Below are 14,113 nucleotides of genomic sequence, written 5' to 3'. Positions count from 1 at the left end.
TGCATATAGACCAAGTTATGTTTGAAATTGCACAAAAACGTGAAAAGCTCATCAGTGGAGAGAGTTGAGTAATTCCAATGCATCAATGTGGACCGTTGTACTCTATTTAGTGTTCTTAAAAATCTAACTTGCTAGTTTAGCCTTCGTGCAACGTTTCGTAAGGTAAAGATGCAAATAGACCAAGTTATGTTTGAAATTACACAAAAACATGTAAAACCAGTCTATGGAGAGAGTTGTGCAATTTTGAAGTTTGAAAATGGACCGTTGTACTCTATTTAGTATTCTTATAAATCTAACCTGCTAGTTTAGCTTTCGTGCAACATTTCGTAAGTTAAATACCCGAATAGACCAACTTATGTTGAAATTGTACAAAAATGTGAAAAGCTCATCTATGGAGAGAGTTGAGCAATTGCAAAGTATCAATATGGACCATTGTACTCTATTTAGTGTTCTTAGAAGTCGAACTTGCTAGTTTAGCCTTCGTGCAACGTTTCGTAAGGTAAAGATGTGAATAGACCATGTTATGTTTGAAATTGCACAAAAACATGCAAAACTCGACTATGGAGAGGGTTGAGCAATTTTCAAGCATGAAAATGGACCGTTGTACTCCATTTAGCGTTCTTACAAGTCTAACTTGCTAGTTTAGCCTTCGTGCAACTTTTCGTAAGGTAAAGATGCGAATAGACCAAGTTATGATCGAAATTGCAGAAAAACGTGAAAAGCTCGTCTATGGAGAGAGTTGAGCAATTGCAAAGCATCAATATGGACCGTTGTATTCTATTTAGTGTTCTTAGAAGTCTAACTTGCTAGTTTAGCCTCCGTGCAATGTTTCGTATGGTAAAGATGTGAATAGACCATGTTATGTTTGAAATTGCACAAAAACGTGAAAAGCTTGTCATTGGGGAGAGTTGAGCAATTCCAATGCATCAATGTGGACCGTTGTACTCTATTTAGTGTTCTTACAAGTCTAACTTGCTAGTTTACCCTGCGTGCAACGTTTCGTAATGTAAAGATGCGAATTGACCAAGTTATGATCGAAATTGTAAAAAAACATGAAAAGCTCGTCTATGGAGAGAGTTGGGCAATTCCAAAGCATCAATGTGGACCGCTGTACTCTATTTAGTGTTCTTAGAAGTCTAAGTTGCTAGTTTAGCCTTTGTGCAACGTTTCGTACGGTAAAGATGTGAATAGACCACGTTATGTTTGAAATTGCACAAAAACATACAAAACTCGTCTATGGAGAGGGTTGAGCAATTTTGAAACATGAAAATGGACCGTTGTACTCTATTTAGTGTTCATACAAGTCTAACTTGCTAGTTTAGCCTTCGTGCAACTTTTCGTAAGGTAAAGATGCGAATCGACCAAGTTATGATCGAAATTGCAAAAAAATGTGAAAGCTCGTCTATGGAGAGAGTTGGGCAATTCCAAAGCATCAATGTGGACCGCTGTACTCTATTTAGTGTTCTTAGAAATCTAACTTGCTAGTTTAGCCTTCGTGCAACATTTCGTAAGGTAAAGATGCAAATAGACCAAGTTATGTTTGAAATTGTACAAAAACATGCAAAGCTCGTCTATGGAGAGAGTTGAGCAATTTTGAAACATGAAAATGGACCGTTCTAGTCTATTTAGTGTTCTTAGAAGTCTAACTTGCTAGTTTAGCTTTCGTACAACATTTCATAAGTTAAATATCCAAATAGACCAAGTTATGTTGAAATTGTGCAAAAACGTGAGAAGCTCGTCTATGTAGGGAGTTGAGCAATTGCAAAGCGTCAATTAGGACCGTTGTACTCTATTTAGTGTTCCTAGAAGTGTAACTTGCTAGTTTAGCATTCGTGCAACGTTTCGTAAGGTAAAGATGCGTATAGACCAAGTTATGTTTGAAATTGCGCAAAAACGTGAAAAGCTCGTCAGTGGAGAGATTTGAGCAATTCCAATGCATCAATGTGGACCGTTGTACTCTATTTAGTGTTCTTACAAGTCTAACTTGCTAGTTTAGCCTTCGTGCAACGTTTCGTAAGGTAAAGATGCGAATCGACCAAGTTATGATCGAAATTGCAAAAAAACGTGAAAAGCTCGTCTATGGAGAGAGTTGGGCAATTCCAAAGCATCAATGTGGACCGCTGTACTCTATTTAGTGTTCCTAGAAGTCTAACTTGCTAGTTTAGCCTTCGTGCAACGTTTCGTAAGGTAAAGATGCGAATAGACCAAGTTATGTTGGATATTGAACAAAAACGTGAAAAGCTTGCCTGTGGAGAGAGTTGAGCAGTTCCATAGCATCAATGTGGATTGTTGTACTCTATTTTGTGTTCTTAGAAATCTAACTTGCTAGTTTAGCCTTCGTGCAATTTTTTGTAAGGTAAAGATGCAAATAGACCAAGTTATGTTTGAAATTGTACAAAAACATGCAAAGCTCGTCTATGGAGAGAGTTGAGCAATTTGGAAGCTTGAAAATGGACCGTTGTGTTCTATTTAGTGTTCTTAGAAGTCTAACTTGCTAGTTTAGCTTTCGTACAACATTTCGTAAGTCAAATATCCGAATAGACCAAGTTATGTTGAAATTGTACAAAAACGTGAAAAGCTCGTCTTTGGAGAGAGTTGAGCAATTGCAAAGCATCAATTAGGACCGTTGTACTCTATTTAGTGTTCTTACAAGTCTAACTTGCTTGTTTAGCCTTTGTGCAACGTTTCGTAAGGTAAAGATGCGAATCGACCAAGTTATGATCGAAATTGCAAAAAAACGTGAAAAGCTCGTCTATGGAGAGAGTTGGGCACTTCAAAAGCATCAATGTGGACTGCTGTACTCTATTTAGTGTTCTTAGAAGTCTAAGTTGCTAGTTTAGCCTTCGTGCAACGTTTCGTACGGTAAAGATGTGAATAGACCATGTTATGTTTGAAATTGCACAAAAACATACAAAACTCGTCTATGGAGAGGGTTGAGCAATTTGGAAACATGAAAATGGACCGTTGTACTCTATTTGGTGTTCTTATAAGTCTAACTTGCTAGTTTAGGCTTCGTGCAACGTTTCGCAAGGTAAAGATGCGAATCGACCAAGTTATGATCGAAATTGCAAAAAAAGGTGAAAAGCTCGTCTATGGTGAGAGTTGGGCAATTCCAAAGCATCAATGTGGACCGCTGTACTCTATTTAGTGTTTTTAGAAATCTAAATCGCTAGTTTAGCCTTCGTGCAACATTTCGTAAGGAAAAGATGCGAATAAACCAAGTTATGTTTGAAATTGAACAAAAACGTGAAAAGCTTGCCTGTGGAGAGAGTTGAACAGTTCCATAGCATCATTGTGGATTGTTGTACTCTATTTTGTGTTCTTCGAAAGCTAACTTGCTAGTTTAGCCTTCGTGCAATGTTTCGTAAGGTAAAGATGCAAATAGGCCAAGTTATGTTTGAAATTGTACAAAAACATGCAAAGCTCGTCTATGGAGAGAGTTGAGCAATTTTGAAACATGAAAATGGACCGTTGTATTCTATTTAGTGTTCTTTGAAGTCTAACTTGCTAGTTTAGCTTTCGTACAACATTTCATAAGTTAAATATCCGAATAGACCAAGTTATGTTGAAATTGTGCAAAAACGTGAAAAGCTCATCTATGGAGGGAGTTGAGCAATTGCAAAGCATCAATGTGGACCGTTGTACTCTATTTAGTGCTCCTAGAAGTGTAACTTGCTAGTTTAGCCTTCGTGCAACGTTTCGTAAGGTAAAGATGCGTATAGACCAAGTTCTGTTTGAAATTGCACAAAAACGTGAAAAGCTCGTCAGTGGAGAGAGTTGAGCAATTCCAATCCATCAATGTGGACCGTTGTTCTCTATTTAATGTTCTTACAAGTCTAACTTGCTAGTTTAGCCTTCGTGCAACGTTTCGTAAGGTAAAGATGCGAATAGACCAAGTTATGATTGAAATTGAACAAAAACGTGAAAATCTTCCCTGTGGAGAGAGTTGAGCAATTCCAAAGCATCAATGTGGACCGTTGTACTCTATTTAGTGTTCTTAGAAGTCTAACTGTCTAGTTTAGCCTTTGTGCAACGTTTCGTAAGGTAAAGATGTGAATAGACCATGTTATGTTTGAAATTGCACAAAAACATGCAAAGCTTGTCTATGGAGACAGTTGAGCAATTTTTAAGCATGAACATGGACCGTTGTACTCTATTTAGTGTTCTTACAAGTCTAACTTGCTAGTTTAGCCTTCGTGCAACGTTTCGTAAGGTAAAGATGCGAATAGACCAAGTTATGATCGAAATTGCAGAAAAACGCGAACAGCTCGTCTATGGAGAGAGTTGAGCAATTGCAAAGCATCAATATGGATCGTTGTGCTCTATTTAGTGTTCTTAGAAGTCTAGCTTGCTAGTTTGGCCTTCATGCAACGTTTCGTAAGCTAAAGATGTGAATAGACCATGTTATGTTTGAAATTGCACAAAAATGTGAAAAGCTTGTCAGTGGGGAGAGTTGAGCAATTGCAATGCATCAATGTGGACCGTTGTACTCTATTTAGTGTTTTTACATGTCTAACTTGCTAGTTTTGCCATCGTGCAACGTTTCGTAAGGTAAAGATGCGAATCGACCAAGTTATGATCGAAATTGCAAAAAAACGTGAAAAGCTCGTCTATGGAGAGAGTTGGGCAATTCCAAAGCATCAATGTGGACCGCTGTACTCTATTTAGTGTTCTTAGAAGTCTAACTTGCTAGTTTACCCTTCGTGCAACGTTTCGTAAGGTAAAGATGCGAATAGACCAAGTTATGTTGGAAATTGAAAAAAAACGTGAAAAGCTTGCCTGTGGAGAGAGTTGAGCAGTTCCATAGCATCAATGTGGATTGTTGTACTCTATTTTGTGTTCTTAGAAATCTAACTTGCTACTTTAGCCTTCGTGCAATGTTTTGTAAGGTAAAGATGCAAATAGACCAAGTTATGTTTGAAATTGTACAAAAACATGCAAAGCTCGTCTATGGAGAGGGTTGTGCAATTTTGAAGCATGAAAATGGACCGTTGTACTCCATTTAGAGTTCTTACAAGTCTAACTTGCTAGTTAGGCTTCGTGCAACTTTTCGTAAGGTAAAGATGTGAATAGACCAAGGTATGATCGAAATTACAGAAAAACATGAAAAGCTCGTCTGTGGAGAGAGTTGAGCAATTGCAAAGCATCAATATGGACCGTTGTATTCTATTTAGTGTTCTTAGAAGTCTAACTTGCTAGTTTAGCCTCCGCGCAATGTTTCGTATGGTAAAGATGTGAATAGACCATGTTATGTTTGAAATTGCACAAAAATGTGAAAAGCTTGTCAGTGGGGAGAGTTGAGCAATTCCAATGCATCAATGTGGACCGTTGTACTCTATTTAGTGTTCTTACAAGTCTAACTTGCTAGTTTAGCCTTCGTGCAACGTTTCGTAAGGTAAAGATGCTAATCGACCAAGTTATGATCGAAATTGCAAAAAAAGGTGAAAAGCTCGTCTATGGAGAGAGTTGGGCAATTCCAAAGCATCAATGTGGACCGTTGTACTCTATTTAGTGTTCTTAGAAATCTAACTTGCTAGTTTAGCCTTCGTGCAACATTTCGTAAGGTAAAGATGCGAATATACCAAGTTATGTTTGAAATTGAACAAAAACGTGAAAAGCTTGCCTGTGGAGAGAGTTGAGCAGTTCCATAGCATCATTGTGGACTGTTGTACTCTATTTTGTGTTCTTCGAAATCTAACTTGCAAGTTTAGCCTTCGTGCAATGTTTCGTAAGGTAAAGATGCAAATAGACCAAGGTATGTTTGAAATTGTACAAAAACATGCAAAGCTCGTCTATGGAGAGAGTTGAGCAATTTTGAAACATGAAAATGGACCGTTGTATTCTATTTAGTGTTCTTAGAAGTCTAACTTGCTAGTTTAGCTTTCGTACAACATTTCATAAGTTAAATATCCGAATAGACCAAGTTATGTTGAAATTGTGCAAAAACGTGAAAAGCTCGTCTATGGAGGGAGTTGAGCAATTGCAAAGCATCAATTAGGACCGTTGTACTCTATTTAGTGTTCCTAGAAGTGTAACTTGCTAGTTTAGCCTTCGTGCAACGTTTCGTAAGGTAAAGATGCGTATAGACCAAGTTACGTTTCAAATTGCACAAAAATGTGAAAAGCTTGTCAGTGGGGAGAGTTGAGCAATTGCAATGCATCAATGTGGACCGTTGTACTCTATTTAGTGTTCTTACAAGTCTAACTTGCTATTTTAGCCATCGTGCAACGTTTCGTAAGGTAAAGATGCGAATCGACCAAGTTATGATCGAAATTGCAAAAAAACGTGAAAAGCTCGTCTATGGAGAGAGTTGGGCAATTCCAAAGCATCGATGTGGACCGCTGTACTCTATTTAGTGTTCTTAGAAGTCTAACTTTCTAGTTTACCCTTCGTGCAACGTTTCGTAAGGTAAAGATGCGAATAGACCAAGTTATGTTGGAAATTGAACAAAAACGTGAAAAGCTTGCCTGTGGAGAGAGTTGAGCAGTTCCATAGCATCAATGTGGATTGTTGTACTCTATTTTGTGTTCTTAGAAATCTAACTTGCTACTTTAGCCTTCGTGCAATGTTTTGTAAGGTAAAGATGCAAATAGACCAAGTTATGTTTGAAATTGTACAAAAACAAGCAAAGCTCGTCTATGGAGAGGGTTGTGCATTTTTGAAGCATGAAAATGTGACGGATCGAGTTTAACACAAGAGGGGGGGTGAATTGTGTCCCCAAATTCCAATTGGAATCTCTTTTTCAATTTAAACAAATTAATGGGAATTAACAAGTAGCACACAAATTTGGACTCTAATGATTTTCCTAATCAATATTCAATCCAATGCAAGATGTGATACAATATAGTGAATGACCAAATATAAAATAATCAAGAATTGCACAAAACAGATTTTCAAGCAACACACTGCACACAGATTTTTCAACTCAGATTTTACCTATCAAATGATGTCAAAATGCAACGAAATTTTATATGCAATGTCACAACACCTTAGTAAACACTATATCAAAATTTCAGATCAAAATTCAAAGTTTAAGGCAGCCTGCTAATCTCGGACAGATTAGGGTTTTGAAAATCCTACAGTTTGAAACAAGTAGTAAATATAAACAAGTAAACAAAGAAATCAACACAGCGATTTATAGTAGTTCGGAGACCCTTCTCCTACGTCTACTACCTAGATTCACCAACCTAGGATTTTCCCAACTCCACTAAGGTGTGGTTTTAAGAGACCCACAAAACTCCTTACACCAAGGGTTTCTAAGAACTCCCTCAAACTTCAATGTTTACAATTTCCCTTAACAAAGGGAATTTTTCAATGGGATTTTCAACCAAGGTTCTCACAGGTTACCTCAAAGGTATTTGGTGTGGAACTCTCAAGATTACAGCAACACTCTCAAAGATAGGATTTTAAGAACAAGAGAGGTTTAGATTGTAAGTAAACAAAGCCTAAAGGATATAGGAACTTCCCTTTTGCAAAAGCAAGAGTAGTGAGAAGTCCTTGATTGTAGAGGCTTGTATTGGAGAAGATTGTTGTAGCAAATAGCAAGAAGGCTTGATGATTGATGAACTTGATAGCAAGAGGTTTCTCTCAAGGATAATTTTTCAATTTGCATCTCCAAGTTGTATGAAAGGGAAGATCCTCTTTTAAAGGCAATTCTCTCCTATGCTTGTAACCATTGGATCAAACTTCAAGAGTTGATCTCTACCATCCATTGCAGCTCCTAATCTTGGTCATTGATGATTTGAGCAAAGAAATCTCCACCATAGAGCATATAGACGTTGCACATGCTCCTTTTTTTAAGTCAAAAATTGCAAGCAAGAAAGTTGTCTTATGCACAACCATTTGATCAATGTATGTCTTCAAATCTTGACCATTCAAACTCTCTTTAATTCTCAGCCATGGATGTAGATTGTACTATGCCATCTTGTCCCTTCATTTTGAATCAAAGACTTCAAAAGTGATCCCTTAGTCAAGGATCTTGTTTGATTGCACCAACATAACTTTCTTGATAGCACATGTCTTGAGTGAAAATGTCAAGGATCTTGTTTGATTGCACCAACCTAACTTTCTTGGTAGCACATGTCTTGAGTGAAAATGTCAAACAAGAATATATCACTAATGATAGAGAGGACAAGGTTTGTCTCATATGATTGAAAAGAGTTGTATCTCCATGAAGACCATAACCAATAGCCTCAATGTTTGATTCATTCAACTTGATTAAGTGCCTTAGTGGAAAGTTGGCAAATATAGGATTTTTCATAGTTTCCTAGAGCTCCAAGCTCATTCTTAGAAACTGGACTTCGACCACTCTTGAACATACTGAATTCTGAGCCATATGAGACCACAATGATGATTAACCTACAAGGAAATAGGAGGTAGAACTCCCCAATTGCATGTAAGCTCAAAGAGCTTCATATAGAGCGCATAGGTTAATTACATTAGCAAAACAACCCAGAAAATTCATATTACTGCATGATAAATCATTTTATATGTATTAGAATGTCCATGTAAAATTTCATAACAATTGGAAATCGTTTGGTCACTCAACCAAGCAATTAGATCACTAATAGTAAAACCGATAAATTCTAAGTGTAAATTCAAAGTCATTTTACAAACTCAGTGTAAATGACCTTTTCTATTGAACTTTACTAAATCAAATATGTTCATAGTGATGAAACTAAGATGCACACGAAATTTCATTTAAATCGGAGTTCATTTGGTTCACCACGTTCACAAAGAACACATATGCACAAAATTAGGTAAAACCTAGTTTTGGCGGAATTTAAGCATATGACCAAATATATATGTGATGCACTTAATTTCTCATGATTATAGTCCTAGAACATATATTAAGCCTTCATGTGCATGTGGTTCAAGTTTCATGTCATTTCGACCTAAGTTGGTTAAGATATGATAATTGGAAAATTAATGCTCTAACTTAGTTCATGTATGTTTGTTTTCAAAACTGAATTTCCAGCACTATCTCAAAAATATATAGTCATTTAAATTCAATTCATATAAATCAAATATTGCTTTAATGTTTCATTATCATTTATAAATGATTTAATATCATCAAAATTAGACATATAGGACCATAGGTCCAACAAAATGGACCGTTGTACTCCATTTAGAGTTCTTACAAGTCTAACTTGCTAGTTTAGCCTTCGTGCAACCTTTCGTAAGGTAAAGATGTGAATAGACCAAGGTATGTTCGAAATTACAGAAAAACGTGAAAAGCTCGTCTATGGAGAGAGTTGAGCAATTGCAAAGCATCAATATGGACCGTTGTATTCTATTTAGTGTTCTTAGAAGTCTAACTTGCTAGTTTAGCCTCTGCGCAATGTTTCGTATGGTAAAGATGTGAATAGACCATGCTATGTTTGAAATTGCACAAAAACGTGAAAAGCTTGTCAGTGGGGAGAGTTGAGCAATTCCAATGCATCAATGTGGACCGTTGTACTCTATTTAGTGTTCTTACAAGTCTAACTTGCTTGTTTAGCCTTCGTGCAACGTTTCGTAAGGTAAAGATGCGAATAGACCAAGTTATGATTGAAATTGAACAAAAATGTGAAAATCTTCCCTGTGGAGAGAGTTGAGCAATTCCAAAGCATCAATGTGGACCGTTGTACTCTATTTAGTGTTCTTAAAAGTCTAACTTGCTAGTTTAGCCTTTGTGCAACGTTTCGTAAGGTAAAGATGTGAATAGACCATGTTATGTTTGAAATTGCACCAAAACATGCAAAACTCATCTATGGAGACAGTTGAGCAATTTTAAAGCATAAAAATGGACCGTTGTACTCTATTTAGTGTTCTTACAAGTCTAACTTGCTAGTTTAGCCTTCGTGCAACCTTTCGTAAGGTAAAGATGCGAATCGACCAAGTTATGATCGAAATTGCAAAAAAAGGTGAAAAGCTCGTCTATGGAGAGAGTTGGGCAATTCCAAAGCATCAATGTGGACCGCTGTACTCTATTTAGTGTTCTTAGAAATCTAACTTGCTAGTTTAGCCTTCGTGCAACATTTCGTAAGGTAAAGATGCGAATATACCAAGTTATGTTTGAAATTGAACAACAACGTGAAAAGCTTGCCTGTGGAGAGAGTTGAGCAGTTCCATAGCATCATTGTGGACTGTTGTACTCTATTTTGTGTTCTTCGAAATCTAACTTGCAAGTTTAGCCTTCGTGCAATGTTTCGTAAGGTAAAGATGCAAATAGACCAAATTATGTTTGAAATTCTACAAAAACATGCAAAGCTCGTCTATGGAGAGAGTTGAGCAATTGCAAAGCATCAATATGGACCGTTGTATTCTATTTAGTAATCTTAGAAGTCTAACTTGCTAGTTTAGCCTCCGTGCAATGTTTCGTATGGTAAAGATGTCAATACACCATGTTATGTTTGAAATTGCACAAAAACGTGAAAAGCTTGTCAGTGTGGAGAGTTGGGCAATTCCAATGCATCAATGTGTACCGTTGTACTCTATTTAGTGTTCTTAAAACTCTGACTTGCTAGTTTAGGCATCGTGCAACGTTTCGTAAGGTAAAGATGCGAATCGACCAAGTTATGATCGAAATTGCAAAAAAACGTGAAAAGCTCGTCTATGGAGAGAGTTGGGCAATTCCAAAGCATCAATGTGGACCGCTGTACTCTATTTAGTGTTCTTAGAAGTCTAACTTGCTAGTTTAGCCATCGTGCAACGTTTCATAAGGTAAAGATGCGAATAGACCAAGTTATGTTGGACACTAAACAAAAACGTGAAAAGCTTGCCTGTGGAGAGAGTTGAGCAGTTCCATAGCATCAATGTGGATTGTTGTACTCTATTTTGTGTTCTTAGAAATCTAACTTGCTAGTTTAGCCTTCGTGCAATGTTTTGTAAGGTAAAGATGCAAATAGACCAAGTTATGTTTGAAATTGTACAAAAACATGCAAAGCTCGTCTATGGAGAGAGTTGAGAAATTTTGAAGCTTGAAAATGGACCGTTGTGCTCTATTTAGTGTTCTTAGAAGTCTAACTTGCTAGTTTAGCTTTCGTACAACATTTCGTAAGTTAAATATCCGAATAGACCAAGTTATGTTGAAATTGTACAAAAACGTGAAAAACTCGTCTTTGGAGAGAGTTGAGCAATTGTAAAGCATCAATTAGGACCGTTGTACTCTATTTAGTCTTCCTAGAAGTGTAACTCTCTAGTTTAGCCTTCGTGCAACGTTTCGTAAGGTAAAGATGCATATAGACCAAGTTATGTTTGAAATTGCACAAAAACGTGAAAAGCTCATCAGTGGAGAGAGTTGAGTAATTCCAATGCATCAATGTGGACCGTTGTACTCTATTTAGTGTTCTTACAAATCTAACTTGCTAGTTTAGCATTCGTGCAACGTTTCGTAAGGTAAAGATGCGAATAGACCAAGTTATGATTGAAATTGAACAAAAATGTGAAAATATTGCCTGTGGAGAGAGTTGAGCAATTCCAAAGCATCAATGGACCGTTGTACTCTATTTAGTGTTCTTAGAAGTCTAACTTGCTAGCTTTGCCTTCGTGCAACGTTTCGTAAGGTAAAGTTGCGAATAGACCAAGTTATGTTTGAAATTGCATAAAAACATGAAAAGCTCGTCTATGGCGAGAGTTGAGCAATTCCAAAGCATCAATGTGGACCGTTGTACTCTATTTAGTGTTCTTGGAAGTCTAACTTGCTAGTTTAGCCTTCTTGCAACGTTTCATAAGGTAAAGATGCAAATAGACCAAGTCATGTTTGAAATTGAACAAAAACGTGAAAAGCTTGTATGTGGAAAGAGATGAGCAATTCCATAGCATCAATGTGGACTGTTGTACTCTATCTAGTGTTCTTAGAATTCTAACATGCTATTTTAGCCTTCGTGCAACGTTTCGTAAGGTAAAGATGCAAATAGATCAAGTTATGTTTGAAATTACACAAAAACATGTAAAGCCCGTCTATGGAGAGAGTTGTGCAATTTTGAAGTTTGAAAATGGACCGTTGTACTCTATTTAGTGTTCTTGGATGTCAAACTTGCTAGTTTAGCCTTCTTGCAACGTTTCATAAGGCAAAGATGCAAATAGACCAAGTCCTGTTTGAAATTGAACAAAAACGTGAAAAGCTTGTCTGTGGAAAGAGATGAGCAATTCCATAGCATCAATGTGGACTGTTGTACTCTATCTAGTGTTCTTAGAATTCTAACTTGCTAGTTTAGCCTTCGTGCAACGTTTCGTAAGGTAAAGATGCAAATAGACCAAGTTATGTTTGAAATTACACAAAAACATGTAAAGCCCGTCTATGGAGAGAGTTGTGCAATTTTGAAGTTTGAAAATGGACCGTTGTACTCTATTTAGTATTCTTAGAAATCTAACTTGCTAGTTTAGCTTTCGTGCAACATTTAGTATGTTAAATACACGAATAGACTGACTTATGTTGAAATTGTACAAAAATGTGGAAAGCTCATCTATGGAGAGAGTTGAGCAATTGCAAAGTATCAATATGGACCGTTGTACTCGATTTAGTGTTCTTAGAAGTCGAACTTGCTAGTTTAGCCTTCGTGCAACGTTTTGTAAGGTAAAGATGTGAATAGACCATGTTATGTTTGAAATTGCACAAATACATGCAAAACTCGTCTATGGAGAGGGTTGAGCAATTTTGAAGCATGAAAATGGACCGTTGTACTCCATTTAGAGTTCTTACAAGTCTAACTTGCTAGTTTAACCTTCGTGCAACTTTTCGTAAGGTAAAGATGCGAATAGACCAAGTTATGATCGAAATTGCAGAAAAACGTTAAAAGCTCGTCTATGGAGAGAGTTGAGCAATTGCAAAGCATCAATATGGACCGTTGTATTCTATTTAGTGTTCTTAGAAGTCTAACTTGCTAGTTTAGCCTCCGTGCAATGTTTCGTATGGTAAAGATGTCAATAGACCATGTTATGTTTGAAATTGCACAAAAACGTGAAAAGCTTGTCAGTGGGGAGAGTTGAGCAATTCCAATGCATCAATGTGGACCGTTGTACTCTATTTAGTTTTCTTACAACTCTGACTTGCTAGTTTAGCCTTCGTGCAACATTTCGTAAGGTAAAGATGCGAATCGACAGAGTTATAATCGAAATTGCAAAAAAAACGTGAAAAGCTCGTCTATGGAGAGAGTTGGGCAATTCCAAAGCATCAATGTGGACCGCTGTACTCTATTTAGTGTTCTTAGAAGTCTAAGTTTCTAGTTTAGCCTTCGTGCAACGTTTCGTACGGTAAAGATATGAATAGACAATGTTATGTTTGAAATTGCACAAAAATATACAAAACTCGTCTATGAAGAGGGTTGAGCAATTTTGAAACATGAAAATGGACCGTTGTACTCTATTTAGTGTTCTTACAAGTCTAACTTCCTAGTTTAGCCTTCGTGCAACGTTTCGTCAGGTAAAGATGCGAATCGACCAAGTTATGATCGAAATTGCAAAAAAAGGTGAAAAGCTCGTCTATGGAGAGTGTTGGGCAATTCCAAAGCATCAATGTGGACCGCTGTACTCTATTTAGTGTTCTTAGAAATCTAACTTGCTAGTTTAGCCTTCGTGCAATATTTCGTAAGGTAAAGATGCGAATAGACCAAGTTATGTTTGAAATTGAACAAAAACGTGAAAAGCTTGCCTGTGGAGAGAGTTGAGCAGTTCCACAGCATCATTGTGGACTGTTGTACTCTATTTTGTGTTCTTCGAAATCTAACTTGCTAGTTTAGCCTTCATGCAATGTTTCGTAAGGTAAAGATGCAAATAGACCAAGTTATGTTTGAAATTGTACAAAAACATGCAAAGCTCGTCTATGGAGAGAGTTGAGCAATTTTGAAACATGAAAATGGACCGTTGTATTCTATTTATTGTTCTTAGAAGTATAACTTGCTAGTTTAGCTTTCGTACAACGTTTCGTAAGGTAAAGATGCATATAGACCAAGTTATGTTTGAAATTGCACAAAAACGTGAAAAGCTCATCAGTGGAGAGAGTTGAGTAATTCCAATGCATCAATGTGGACCGTTGTACTCTATTTAGTGTTCTTACAAATCTAACTTGCTAGTTTAGCATTCGTGCAACGTTTCGTAAGGTAAAGATGCGAATAGACCAAGTTATGATTGA

The sequence above is a fragment of the Tripterygium wilfordii genome, chromosome 5 (genome assembly GCF_013401445.1).
Source record: "Tripterygium wilfordii isolate XIE 37 chromosome 5, ASM1340144v1, whole genome shotgun sequence".
In the NCBI taxonomy this organism is placed as follows: Eukaryota; Viridiplantae; Streptophyta; class Magnoliopsida; order Celastrales; family Celastraceae; genus Tripterygium; species Tripterygium wilfordii.
This window is presented reverse-complemented; position numbering follows the sequence as displayed.